The sequence below is a fragment of the Polypterus senegalus genome, chromosome 3 (assembly GCF_016835505.1).
Source record: "Polypterus senegalus isolate Bchr_013 chromosome 3, ASM1683550v1, whole genome shotgun sequence".
In the NCBI taxonomy this organism is placed as follows: domain Eukaryota; kingdom Metazoa; phylum Chordata; class Cladistia; order Polypteriformes; family Polypteridae; genus Polypterus; species Polypterus senegalus.
This window is the reverse complement of record NC_053156.1, coordinates 71,620,347-71,634,251: the sequence shown is the minus strand read 5'-3', so window position 1 is coordinate 71,634,251 and position 13,905 is coordinate 71,620,347. Positions and strand designations below refer to the sequence as shown.

General features: G+C 38.7%; 1 long non-coding RNA gene across 1 annotated transcript in view; it reads left to right on the top strand.

Annotated features, from left to right (window-relative positions):
- Positions 1-251: 251 nt before the first annotated feature.
- The window catches only part of LOC120525307, a 34,113-nt gene continuing 20,459 nt past the window's right edge, over positions 252-13,905 (top strand). The window contains exons 1-3 of the long non-coding RNA XR_005632928.1: positions 252-470; positions 1,150-1,242; positions 9,976-10,036. This is a non-coding gene — a long non-coding RNA (uncharacterized LOC120525307). The remainder of the gene's footprint in view (positions 471-1,149; positions 1,243-9,975; positions 10,037-13,905) is intronic.

Sequence of the window (13,905 nt, the reverse complement as noted above, 5' to 3'; positions counted from 1 at the left end):
AATGTGATATATTCATGAACTGTAGAATGCCCAGAGGAAGCTAAGTGATTATTTGCCCTGGGAACCCCAAAATATTTATTTTCTCCAACTTCCTTCAAACTGGAATTTTTATTTTCCTGTGCTCCGTGCCATGACCCGAAAGTGTTATTAAGCTGGACATTACAATTCTGTAATGCTAAAAATATATTTTCTTTAGATTTTACTTTCTTTTGTAACTTTGTTTAACCATAATAATTTAAAAGCTACTTTCATTTATGAAAATATGTTTTATAAATAAATGTTAAGTTTTTATTTAGTTTTATGCTTAATTTTGCATTTAGCTCATCTTTTTCTAAGCATTTGTGGTTTAAAAATGTGCTAATTTCAAATATGTACTTTGTTTTATATTTTTTGTTCCTGCACCCCCATTTTGTTTCCCAGGGTCTGTGAAGCATGTAAATCAAAACAACAACTGCTCCATCATGTGAATGGTAAGCAAACTGCAGGGGATCTAAATATACTGAAGACAGGGGTCATAGTTGTTTCTCTAGAAGCCTCTTAAAAGTCTCATAATGTGTGATATAAGAGCTCTTTGTCCTTAATCTTTTATAGCATTGGATCATGCATGTATTGGCACTTGTGGTTCAAAGAAAGGGTTTTGAAGGATGAACTACCTGATAAATATCTTAAGCTCTCTCAAGATGATGTGTCCAACAGCTGTCTTCTCATCTGATCAACTGAGAGGATAATCAGGGAAAGAGGTGGGATGGGGAGGGAATGCAGGCCTCATGGGTGGTGTCCTCACAAGGGGAGGTGGAGGTAAGGAAATAGCAGTGAGGGGGAAATGAATCTGCCCCATAATCTTCCATCTGGCACATGAAAACTAGCAGTGTTATGCCAGCAGTGCATTATTAAACTTCAAGTTGGAGGGGATGTCAGACTTGACAAATGCAGTTGCTGGATCTCTTTGCCTTGAGAATATCAGATTACATGACTAGAAATTGCAGAGAATGACTCATTACATGGATGACTTTCCATCATTGTTTTAAATGCCCAAAACAGGATGACTGCCAATTAACATGCTGGCTGGCAATGCCAGGGTGTATATAGGTATGGTAAATTCAGCCACAATCTCAGACCTTTTTATTCTTTTTTTCTCATCTGTTGTAGTATGACAAGAGACATCAGACCGATGAGCCCTTCTGTTTCTGAGATCCAAAACTCAAATGTTCCTTATTTCTCATTGCTGCATTGCACTTCCAGGTAAACATTGGTTCCATTGGTAAACTCATTGGTTATCAGCTCTTTCACACATTTACACGTTCATCCTGTAACTTAAAAAAAAATCATACCTGTTTTATTTTGTCATGTTGAGTTTTAGACTGGTCTAACTAAGTTGCTAAGGACGTCAAACTACATGACTGCCACCAAATCTCACGACAATACGACAATAATATCTGACAGTGATAATCACTAGAATATCGTTTAGGATAGTAAGGCCTTTAGAAGAGGGCCTGGTTGGTGGGTAGGGGTAAAATCTGTTGAAAAATAGATTTAGCTCACTGGCCAAGTCCAAATTCCCCTCCATAATCCTATTATCCTATTGTGAATTTCCCCTTGGGATTAATAAAGTATCTATCTATCTATCTATCTTTATCAATCTAGTGATTGCTAGTGATGTTCTTCATGTTACGCTATGCTTTGTTCACACTGTACACCTGTAGCTAGTACTTCATTTGTCCTTGAAGTAGTTTTCCCTCCTATCATTGTTATGACAGCTTTGTATCTTCCTTCTTTTGTCCTTATCTCCAGATCTGTAGGCCCTCTCTTTTTTATTTGTTAGGTCTTACAGATCCTAGGTGATTCACTAGTTTACTATTAGGAAACACATCACTGTCTTGATGGAAATTAGAGAAAGGATTTGTAAGGACACACATTTGGATCCTATCTTAGTGAGTTAGATCTGGACTGTTTAAATAATGTATATATATATAAAAGTCAGTGTATGTGTGTGTGTATATATGTATGTTCCAGCATCACTTTTGAATGGCTGGAGCGATTTTCCTGAAACTTGGTGTGCATGTTTCTCATTGGTCGACTAAAAATACTGTAGGGTAAAATCAACCCTAACCCACCTCCTTCTTGGTAGGGTGGGGGGTGATCTTGTGGTCTTGTATGCATGTTATCATCCAGTTGACACTCGGAACGACCACCAGAGGGCGAACTGGAGGTGACTGCTAGCATTCTTTATGTTTGAGCACCACCGTGCCGGTGGCCGGTTCCGAGCGTCAACTGGATGATAACATACATACGAAACCACAAGAAAAGCACATTAGAGAGTCTTCATTGTTTGTTAATTTATTTTTATTTTAAAATTGTGTTTTTTTAAATTACATTTTTGTCAAACAATTAAAAAAACCCACGTTATTTTCCTCCTGGGCAACGCTGGGAATTTTAGCTAGTAGAACACGACAAGTAAAGGTTAATGGTTGTTTTTCTCATTTCATGCACTGAATCACCTTAAGGCTGCTCTCTGTTTCTTGTTTTCTTTACTTTGTACAGTATAAACATGACTGCAGGATTTGATATATGGACAGTGGTATCTTAAAATTAAAGAAAGGGCACTTTGTGGATTTGTAGAACACTGCAAAATACTCAGGGACAATCATAGATAACAGGCTTACCTTTCATTAGAATAAAATGAAAACTGTAAGAAGGAACAAAAAAACATGCTATCCTCTCTAAAGGAAACCAATTGTTTTAAAATAGATATGTCTTTTATTGAATTTGTTGTCACTTTTGCTTTTATGTGTTGCTTTGGGAATCTTAGTATAAAAAAATCAAAAATGAATTGAACAGCATTATAAAAATTAGTACAAAAGTCATTGGCTGTTATTGGTATGTTATGAACAGGTTAGAAAGAAAGACGACTTGATTCTGTTGGACAGTAGCCATCCTCTGATTCCAGAGATTCATGGGTTGCCATTGGGATGCAGATTTAGGTTCCCAAGAGTGATGAGCAACAAAGTAAACAGCTCTTTAATCCCCAGAGCTACACAAATGTTTAATTGTAGCATTTGTCCTGCTGAATTGTGGATTATTAGTCTACTGTTAGAATTCATTTCTCTTACAATGTACAGGTCATATGGTTGTGTGTAGTGAGTACCAATGGCTGTCAAATGTTGTGTTTTGGCTTATTTTCTGGCATGTGTGTAGCAATGTCCTATATTTGGTACTTTTTTCCTGCAAATAAATATCTCTCTGGGATAATAAAAATTCTACCTACTATAATAAGATAAGGCAGCAGACATAAAAAGGTTTGGGGATGGCCACCCGTATACTTGAAAAATGGCAAGCAAAAGAAAACACATCTTTCCAGACAGGAATCCAAAACAGAACTGAGCTAACAGGGTGAGTCTGGTCTATTAATATGGCAGAAACAGGAAAAGGTGGGATCATGGAGGCTTGAACAAGAAGTGATGTCATCAGTAGGTAGGTTCTGGATACCAGAGATGATGTCATTAGAGGGTGCCAGAAATTACATCATCAGTGGGTGGGCTGGAGGTGACGTCATTGAGAGACACAGTCTTCGGATGATCTGCAGAGGGACAAAAAAAGAAAGGATCAGATGACAGCGCCATCCCATAAACTGTTTCCCATGCATACTTGTGTGACACTACCTACCTAAACAACAGCACAAGAGGCCCTAAATAAAATTCATAGAATTGTTATTTTACTATTAGCAGACACACCCAAAATAAGTCCTAAACTAACCCCACCACAACTGACTACTTCTGGCTCAGATTCTTCCACCTGTGTCAAAAACAGTTGCCTTCACTATATTTGCTGTTGTGTCCAAATGCTTCTTTCCTTCATTCTTCCAGTTTATGACTAAACTGTCTCTATTCATTGCGCCTCAGCCCTACTCCCACTGTGCCTCTAAGTCCACTATTAATATTAGAAATTATTAACTCTTTATAGCTACATGAAGTAAATTGAAAAAGTTGTTTAGCAGATGACAATACTTGACTTTAAAATCTTAACCTGATATTTGGCAAAAGTCAGGCAAATGTGGTTTCAAAAAGGTATTTTGGGCAGAAATATATCTTTCCTATAGGGTATGGTATAATTAATCTTACATTTACTGGAGATACTTCCATAAGCATTCCTAAGTGGTTTTACTTAATATGATGCATACAGCCTTTAAAAAGACATTTCTTAGGGCTACTTCATTATTCTGTGGTCAAGCAAAATAGCATCATTTTAACATCAAATATGGGTGATTTCACTTGTCTAACAACAACAACAACAGTCATTTATATAGGGCAGGAGAAAAAAACAAAATCTGCAGGGGTTCCAGGCCATGAGACCACCCAGCCCGCACTAGGCATTCTACCTAACATAAATGATCTCAATCAGTCCTCATGGTTTTCAGGCTTCATGTCCAGGCTGTGGTCTACACACTTCCAGGTTTTGTGTCCATGAGGACTTGTCAACATACTACATAAACAGATATGTGTAGTATGAAAAGACAACTTAATGTCTGTTGAATTATTTGGGAGCCTTTACCCTGGACTTCATATTCTTGTTTTTTAATATTATTTTTACTCACCCCATATTCTTATTCAGTGCTGCTTTTTCCTGAAATTCTCAAGTGATTATCATTAACATATGAGCCATAAATTCCAGATGCAGTACCCATGCTAATTCTACTCCAGCACACCATTTGATCACTGCTCTAAATATGTTACTGTATGTGTATTGTAGGAGAGCTCCGTCAATTTTTCCCTATAGCAGGCAACATTAGAAATCTCTTGAGTGGGGTGAACATTCTCCTGGTCTGAATTCCACTCCTTCTGCTTAAGAGGCTAAGTTTATTTTAGCAAGGTGTAGCCCCCCCTGTGGTCCTAACAAAATTATACCTGCTTGGACCTGCTGTGTTAAGTGAAAGAAAGCAATACTTACATCTGAAGCAGAAACCTGGTTCCCTTATGTTTACAAATACCTCAATTAACACATCTGTCTTGTCAGATTCAGTCAGAGGTACTAAAACTCATTTATCATATCTATAAACTATATTATAAAATTAGCAGTGAAATCTATTCTTTCAGTGAAGGGGGTCGGGAGCTCAGTAGCTGAACATCTTCCAGTTTCTACCTAGAGTACCAGCAACGTTTCTTAGCGTACTAATAGCTTCACGGGGGACCTCAGGTCTTTCTGCACAAATGTTATTGTATTGTGATGCTCAAACTTTCATAGGAGACCCCTGCTACTCTATGATCAAATGTTGTTTTATGACCATAAACAGAGTACTGCCAATAATGTGGTTCCATTTCGAGCACTGGGTCCAGGCAAGGCATATGTGAATTGTCCCATGATAACAGGCTACTTTCCATCACATATCAAAATTATTGTAGAAAAATGTGTGGTGCAGTGGTTCAGTGTGTAGCCCTGTTGCCTGTTGATTCCAGAGTAATGTGTTCTAATTCCAGCCCAGGCTCTGTCTAAGAGGAGATTGTGTTCTACCCATTTTAGCATAGGTGTTCCAACCACTTGCCAAAGAGATGTAAATTAGGACAACTGGCAACTCTAAATTTCTCCAGTGCATGAGTGAGAGTGGGAGTGGGAGTGCGTGTCTAAATCCTGAGTTGGACTGGCTTGGCACCTCATTCAGGTTTGGTTCCAACATTGCCCCCCTTGCTGCACAACCTGAAATACAACAGCTTTAAGATCAAGATTTACATAAACATATGTTTGAGCATCAAACAGTATTTTAGTTGGATCTCTAATAAGATTCAGTTGGCTTTGGGATCCTTTAAAGTCAAGATAGGCCTAGCAATTCAGTTCCATCAATTAATACAGGCCAGGGGCCTCATTTATAAAGCTTACGTGTGCACAAAAAAAGACTTAAAATGTGCGTATGCAACTACCCATGCAAACACTGGGATTTATAAAAGAAAACTTGATGGGGGAACGGATGAATATTTATGGCAACTCTAGCTTATGTGTATGCAGCATTTCAGAAAAAAACTGGGTAATGATGGGAAATTGAGATTACCATTGATCAAGAAGGGAAATGCAGCCAAACCAGCTAAATGATGACTCACACATGTAAGAATTCATAATATCGAGCCATTATTACAATGCACGTTGATGTGATAAACATATTACATCTCAAAAGTGATGAATATGATGTGCAATCTATATTTTATTTCCCTTTGAGGAGGGTCACTGCTGGTATTTGTACTAAAAACCTTTTGATTCTTCGTCAGTTTATATCGGCTACTTGTTGTCACTTCTCAGGGAACTGGCCAGCAGTTCAGGAATATCTTCACCAGGCTTCATGCCAGCTGTGCCATTAACCAACTGATGAGGAGCTACATCTGGTTTTCATATGGGGTGGGTGCACATACTGTACATAAAACATAAATGTTTTGCTAGCATAAAAATGCAAATTGCAGCAGTGTTTGGTTTTCCTAATGTAATCAGAGCACTCATACTGCAATAAAGGCACCTAGTGAGAATGAAGCTTCAGTTGTTATCAATGAGCAGTGACATTTCATTAATGCACAAATCATCTGTGATGCCATGATGTGGCTGACAAATGTTGAGTCTCAGTGGCCTGGGTCAGCCCGTGATTCACTTATTTTGAGGCAAAGTAGCTTTAAAAGACGTGATGGGATGAATGGCTTGTTAGAATGGTGACTTATGTCTTTCCCTGGCCCCCAGAACACAGATTAGAGGATCTATATTGCCACATATGATCTTGCACTTTCATTTGCAGAGGAAAGACCTCTTATAACATTGCAAGAAATTAGTTCACACTTTTGTCATCAGTCGGTTAGATTACTGTAACGCGCTCCTCTCAGGACTACCCAAAAAAGACATCAATCAATTGCAACTAGTGCAGAAGGCAGCTGCTAGAATCCTAACTAGGAAAAGAAAATTTGAGCACATCATCCAGTTCTGATGTCACTACATTGGTTACCCGTGTCATTCAGAATTCACTTTAAAATACTGCTTATGGTTTATAAAGCCTTAAATAATCTCGCTCCATTCTATAATTCAGAATGTCTTTCATCTTACACTCCAAATCGTAACCTTAGATCTTCAAATGAGTGTCTACTTATAATTCCATGAGCTAAGCTTACAGTGCAGCCGGAAAATATTCACAGCGCATCACTTTTTCCACATTTTGTTATGTTACAGCCTTATTCCAAAATGGATTAAATTAATTTTTTCCCTCAGAATTCTACACACAACACCCCATAATGACAACATGAAAAAAGTTTACTCGAGGTTTCTGCAAATTTATTAAAAATAGAAAAACTGAGAAATCACATGTACATAAATATTCACAGCCTTTGCTCAATACTTTGTCGATACACCTTTGGCATCAATTACAGCCTCAAGTCTTTTTGAATATGATGCCACAAGCTTGGCACACCTATCCTTAGCCAGTTTCGCCCATTCTGCTTTGCAGCACCTCTCAAGCTCCATCAGGTTGGATAAGAAGCGTCGGTGCACAGCCATTTTAAGATCTCTCCAGATATGTTCAATCAGATTCAAGTCTGGGCTCTGGCTGGGCCACTCAAGGACATTCACAGAGTTGTCCTGAAGCCACTCCTTTGATATCTTGGCTGTGTGCTTAGGGTCGTTGTCCTGCTGAAAGATGAACCGTCGCCCCAGTGTGAGGTCAAGAGCGCTCTGGAGCAGGTTTTCATCCAGGATGTCTCTGTACATTGCTGCAGTCATCATTCCCTTTATCCTGACTAGTCTCCCAGTTCCTGCCGCTGAAAAACATCCCCACAGCATGATGCTGCCACCACCATGCTTCGCTGTAGGGATGGTATTGGCCTGGTGATGAGCGGTGACTGGTTTCCTCCAAACGTGATGCCTGGCATTCATACCAAAGAGTTCAATCTTTGTCTCATCAGACCAGAGAATTTTGTTTCTCATGGTCTGAGAGTCCTTCAGGTGCCTTTTGGCAAACTCCAGGTGGGCTGCCATGTGTCTTTTACTAAGGAGTGGCTTCCGTCTGGCCACTCTACCCTACAAGCCTGATTGGTGGATTGCTGCAGAGATGGTTGTCCTTCTGGAAGGTTCTCCTCTCTCCACAGAGGACCTCTGGAGCTCTGACAGAGTGAACATCGGGTTCTTGGTCGCCTCCCTGACTAAGGCCCTTCTCCCTCAATTGCTTGGTTTAGATGCCCGGCCAGCTCTAGAAAGAGTCCTGGTGGTTTTAAACTTCTTCCACTTATGGATGATGGAGGCCACTGTGCTCATTGGGACCTTCAAAGCAGCAGAAATTTTTCTGTAACCTTCCCCAGATTTGTGCCTCGAGACAATCCTGTCTCGAAGGTCTACAGACAATTCCTTTGACTTCATGGTTGGTTTGTGCTCTGACATGAAATGTCAACTGTGGGACCTTATATAGACAGGTGTGTGCCTTTCCAAATCATGTCCAATCAACTGAATTTACCACAGGTGGACTCCAATTAAGCTGGAGAAACATCTCAAGGATGATCAGGGGAAACAGGATGCACCTGAGCTCAATGTTGAGCTCCTTGGCAAAGGCTGTGAATACTTATGTACATGTGCTTTCTCAGTTTTTTTATTTTTAATAAATTTGCAAAAATCTCAAATCAATTTTTTCATGTTGACATTATGGGGTGTTGTGTGTAGAATACTGAGGAAAAAAAAGAATTTAATCCATTTTGGAATAAGGCTGTAATGTAACAAAATGTGGAAAAAGTGATGCGCTGTGAATACTTTCCGGATGCACTGTAAAAGAAGCGGAGAGGCGGCCTTCTGCTGTTATGCACCTAAAATCTGGAACAGCTTGCTAATAGGAATTCATCAAGCTAATACAGTGGAGCACTTTAAAAAACTGCTAAAAACTCTGATACTCTGTATATGCATTTATCATTATTATTCATGGTAGCTCTGAAATCCATACTAACCCATAGTTTCTCTGCTGTTCTTTCTCCGTTTTTCTGTGGTGGCGATCTGCATCACCTCCACCTGATCAAAGCACCATGATATTCCTACATTGATGGACTGAAAGCCAGAGGTCCACATGACCATCATCATCTAATTCTTCCACATGGAGGACTGATTGAGATCATTTATGTTAGGTAGAATGCCTAGTGGGGGCTGGGTGGTCTCGTGGCCTCAGAACCCCTGCAGATTTTGTTTTATTACTCCAGCCCTCTGGTGTTTTTTTTTTTGTTTTTCTCTGTCCTCCCTGGCCATTGGACCTTACTTTATTCTTTGTTAATTAGTATTGCCTAATTTTATTTTTATATTTTGTTTTTTTTCTCTTTCTTCATCCTGTAAAACACTTTGAGCTACATCATTTGTATGAAAGTTGCTATATAAATAAATACTGTTCTTATTGTTGTTGTTGAAAGCCAGATACTCTTGAATGCAGGCAATGGGGTCTTGATGCATCAGGTGGGAGGCTCCTCTACGAGCCAGTAAAGGTTTGCAGTATTATGACTGCATATGGATGAGGTTGACTACAATGCTTCATATATGAATGTTTGAGGGGGGGCATTCAGGGCATATTTATGCACCCACATTTACAAGATGAAAATGATTTATAAAGGGTAAATTGTGTAGAACAAGTTTTGTAAATCTTGATTTTTTTTTGCTCTACGCATTTCCCAGCTTTTGGCATGAGGATATATTCACACTCAAGTTCAAGCAAAGTTTTATAAACAAGGGTCTAGGTCTGTTAGACTGATAGCTGCATCTTGGTCCTGAAATACCCTTTAGATGCCCTTGAGGAAAGTGAGTATGAGATCTGTGCACCATGTGAAGAGTTAGTGGTTAGAAGAAGATTCAAAATGTGGTGTGATTGACAAGAGGTGGGAGGTAGTGACATGTGGAAAGTGGGTAGGTGGGGAAGTTACATCTTCCGGAAGTGAGAATTTGTTTAGGAATATTATGCTTTCTTTTTTTTTACTTTGTGACTTCATTTCCCTGAACTAGATTACCTGGAATTGGCAATCAATGGACGTGTGCTGTCCCTGTGATTATCCCTCACTAAAGTGTAAGCTAATTTTTTTTATATATATTTTTGACCTACACTATTCTTGCCATGGAGAAATGTTATGATTACAGATCTGATGTAAAATTGCCTGACTTTGCTAATTAGTGTTTTTTAAATGTACAGTATGTTTGTGTTGCACAGTTTGCCCATGTCATTATTTTTTGTATACAACTGTCTCAGTATCAATCTCTTCTTCTTTAACTCAGTTTAGTTTAATTTTTTTCTACTGAGTCATAACTGAAAATTAAATTGAAAATGATGCCAATCTTTCGCCATCCCAATAAAGCTGTGCAATGTTACTTATCCCTTGTGTCTTCTCAACGATCAGTTTTCCTGACACTGTCAAACTCTATCTTTCTCATTCACTGCTTTTACACCGTTCACGCTGCCGCCACCACTGACATTGATCAGTTCATTTTCTAACGCTATCAGTCTAGGGAGCGAGACACAAAGCTGGTGCCAACAGGCAGTTTACAATTAAACACACAAATATACTCGAGAGATGAAAGAACAGGCTCTGTGACTGGAATGTTGAAGGAAGAATAGGCACATGAATGTGGGAATGTTGTGGAAAATCTTCATAGACAGCAGCACTAACTTTCATATACTGTATTACAATACATTTCAAATGTTTTAAAAGGGTTTTGGCTTTTTAAAACAACCATTCAGGTCAAACATACAAAAGTGCATATACAGGTATGATCTGGGAAAAAAAATCTTGGTAGATTGATTATTTTTGGACTTGGGTAAGACAGGCCATTATCAGCTTTACTAGCTCTTTAAACAGCAACTGACTTAGGTGAAATAAATTGTAGCAAAGAGAGACTGCAACTGTTTGAAGACAGTGAGCTTATTTGTAGTCAGGGCAAGTCTGTTTAGAGAAGGAATAAAGACTAGTGCTAGTGGAAGTGCTTCCATTCAGTGTAGTCTGCAATAATAAGTGCCATTAGGGAAATATGGTTTCTGTGTTGACACTGATATTAGGATGCACTTGAGTACCAAAGTCAAAATGGCCACTGCCTATGCTATCTTGGTGCCATCCTTTGTTTAATAGTGCTTTGCCTCATGTTGAATCCAAAGCTATCTGGTTCTACCACAGAGACTTGAAGGTGGGCACTATACATTCACTCGCAGCTATGTTTTTGGCACTCAACTGCCTACTGAAATGCTCTGCAATATTTCACAAAATTTTGCTATTCTGCTTGAAAGAACATTAGAACTTTAGAACAATTTAGACGAGAACAGGCCTTAGCCCAGCAAAGCTCGCCAGTCCTATCCACTTATTTCTTCCAAAAAAACATCAAGTCGAGTTTTGAAAGTCCCTAACGTCTTACTGTCTACCACACTATTTGGTAGCTTATTCCAAGTGTTTATCGTTCTTTCTGTAAAGAAAAACTTCCTAATGTTTGTGCGAAATTTACCCTTAACAAGTTTCCAACTGTGTCCCCATGTTCTTGATGAGCTCATTTTAAAATACAAGTCTCGATCCACTGTACTAATTCCCTTCATAATTTTAAACACTTCAATCATGTCACCTCTTAATCTTCTTTTCCTTAAACTGTTGGCTCAGCTCTTTTAATCTTTCCTCATAATTCAACCCCTGTAGCCCTGGAATCAGCCTCGTCGTTCTTCTCTGGACCTTTTCTAAGAATTAGGTATTGGCTAGTGTCAATGTGAAGGGCGGGTTGGATGGAGGTTACCTTTAGGTTTTAAGAATTGTGGACTTCAGGGATTACATATGTTCTCTGTGATCTGTCGTAAAGCCTCAAGAGGTGTGCCACCATGACGTCACACCTGAGGGACCACATACCATCTTTATATTCTGGTAGATGAGATAGCGTCCCTCAGGTTGTCACTGGGCAGGTATATTAAGGCCTTGGCCTAGTTTTTAAGACTTTTAGTAGGCCTTGCATCCTTTTTGCTATAATAGTGTCTCCATATTATATATGTATATATTATTTGTTCACCACTAGGCATAGTTTAGAATGTCAGTAACATTTTAGATTAGGTACTGCAAAAATGCATCTAATGCTCATTTACTCTTATGTAACAAGACCTTAGCAAAGTCTTCTTTTAGTCTTCCTAACCCTTATAACGCATAAGTAGACAGGCTATTCATCTCCGGGCCATGTGGTTTATTGACATGATGGTAAAATTACTTGTTAATCTGAAGAATTCATGGATCATGTAACATGTGACAAGTGAAATGAGTCTCAGTTAAGTCACCACAGAGCACTGTGAGGTTTTGTTAGTAGGTCACATATAAACACTTTACTGATGCTTTGTAAGACCCAAAGAGGTGTTTGTGAAGGTAAATGAGTAATAGATGTACTAATATGCAGTACCTCCAATAAAGTGTTACCAGAATTTCTACAAGATACATTTTATACATATTATGATTAGCTTGGAGGCTCAAAAATATGTGAAGAAAGTGAATAATTATCCAGGAAATCAAAAAAGGAGATAACTAACACAAGAGAATGCGACTGTTTTAGTATGTACAGTATGTAGCAGGGGTTGTGAGCTGATGCATATGAAAATTGGTGGAAAGTTAAAAGAAGGTGGAAGAAGGACAGCCATGCTATACTACTACCACAAATCCCTGAGATCATTTATCACCCCCTCTCATTACATCATGGTATGGAGATTTTTGAAAGCCACAACAAAGATGATACTACATCTGAGCCAGAACGAAAAAAAGTGTTATTATTAAAAAAAAAAAAAAAGCTGGGATGCAGCACATGTAAGTCATTGAGTTCACCAGGCTGATCTCTAAGCCATGGACTTAAGCTGCCAAATGAATGGAGTGAGTGTTGTGTCTTTTGTAGAGAAACAGAGACAGCTAGTCAGAAAACATCACTAAGAAAGAAGATAGATATCCACAAAAAATAAAAAGCACATGAAAAAAAAAAAAAACCAACAAAACTAACAATTCTCTATGAACAAATGACTATATGTTATATGATTGACTATGTTCAGTATAATATCACTGTAGTTGTTGACATGATCTACATGACTGATTTGGATTTTTACAGGTTTCTGTTTCAGAAATATGGTGGTGGGGCAGCTCAAATAAATGGCAACATTCCATGACTTCTTTTGTTCCACTTCAAACGCTGGATGTGAGTCTGAAATCAGAGCACTCAGCTCACCTATGAACAGTTGTTTACATTTGCACAGCTTTATCTGCCCTCATGTCACTCTGTTAAGACGCTGCCTTTTCCTGACTTTCTTAAAACACTAAATCCCTTTTTTCTCACTCCCCACAATCCTCCTCTTATAAGTTTTGACTTCAATTTAAGAACACTGACAGCCCTACTGCTGCAAATGAAATGCTAGTTCAGTGGCTACTTCAGCTGCAGGAGCTGAACAGCAATCACTTGCCTGATTACTTCTTTCTAGAAGCTACCATGGACAGAATGAATGGAACCACTTCATCTACTGGGGAGGTTTGGACAGGAGGCAATCACCACATGCAGGCATATTTAGTGGAGCTCAGTTACAGGACCGGCCAGGAAATGCAATGAAAATAGCTCAAAGTCAAAACGTATATAGCTAAATATCAGGAATATTACACACTAAATCGAAAAGCAGCACAATTTGCTAGGAGTTATGATGGCATTAGAATTAAAGAGCAACAGCTAAATGAACATGATGGAGATTAATATAATAGCAGTGGTTTTATATACAGTACTTCAGAAAGAAATGCAAGGTAATGATGTAAATGCCATATATGAAAGACAGTATTCAGGCTCAACAGATCATGGGCATATATTTGAGTCACTGTAGATTAAGTTAGTAAGAAGGAGCTCCACAGATTCAGTGGCTACAGATATTCTGATAATTCAAACAATAAGACATTTATGTGA